The sequence below is a fragment of the Empidonax traillii genome, unplaced genomic scaffold, assembly GCF_003031625.1.
Source record: "Empidonax traillii isolate 1590-97213 ecotype Southwest subspecies unplaced genomic scaffold, ASM303162v1 scaffold239:size738852, whole genome shotgun sequence".
Classification (NCBI taxonomy): domain Eukaryota; kingdom Metazoa; phylum Chordata; class Aves; order Passeriformes; family Tyrannidae; genus Empidonax; species Empidonax traillii.
Genome location: NW_020955432.1, coordinates 670,736 through 671,737, shown reverse-complemented (window position 1 = coordinate 671,737; position 1,002 = coordinate 670,736).

The window sequence follows — 1,002 nt, the reverse complement described above, 5'->3', positions numbered from 1 at the left end:
AGATGTTCCTCCTCTCCTCCCTGGGCTGAAGATGGAGGCCACAGACTGCCAGTGCCAGGGAGGCTGTTGTGACTCTGCTGTGGGCCCCGGCTGTGCTCGTGGGTGAGGAGGACAGGGGGCTGAGGGCCCGGGTCATGGGGTGAGGGAGGTGATGAGGTTGGACCTGACCAGTGGCACAGAGCCTTGGGAAGGGTGTGGGCAGCAGGAGAACCGTCTTTTTTTTTTTTTTTTCATCTTTGAGGATTCAGAAAGGGAGGAAGACAAACCTCCTTACACCCACTGTCTGGGGGCCTCTCAAGAGGCTACAGGCAACTGGAACTTGGCCACAGGTCAGACTGTAACCTGGGGAGGGTGGAGGGGGTCAGTGGGATTCTGAAAGTGGAGGAGGAGGGAGGAACAGAGTGGGGAGAAAGGGGGTATGAAAGGGTTACGCTTAAAACAGGGCTGGTTGGTGTGTTGTCTGCCTGAGTCCTACACTGGCTTCATCTTCTGTCTCCATGAATCTCCCACAGCCTGTGTGGATCTGTGCCACAGCTGCTGGAAAGGCGGCATGGGTGGGCTGTGGGAGAAGGAATCAGCAGGGAAATGTCTGGTGAGGTTCAGCGCAGGTACAAGTGGGGTAGGGAGGGTGGGGGGCTGTGTAAATGCTGCAGCTCAGTGGGATCCAGGCTTCACAGGATTGCAGGTTAAGGGGCAGGAGCTGAGGTGAGATCATGGGGTCACCAGGTGAGGTCATGGGGTGATACTTCAGCTCAGCACCCAGTTGTGCTCCTACAATAAATACATCAAATGTGGTCAAACCATGCAGGCCTTGCCCTCCCATGGAACCCCATGAACCCCCCCTGCCTGGAATCCCCGTGGGGCTGGTCCTGCTGCTGGGACAGGGATGGTGGAGAATTGGCCCAGCATCCAGGAGTGAGAAGCTAAACTCTGTCAAGCCAGGCAAGAGGTTGTGGAGCTCTGGGTGGGAAAGGGTCCAGAAGGGCTCTTGTCACCCCTCCC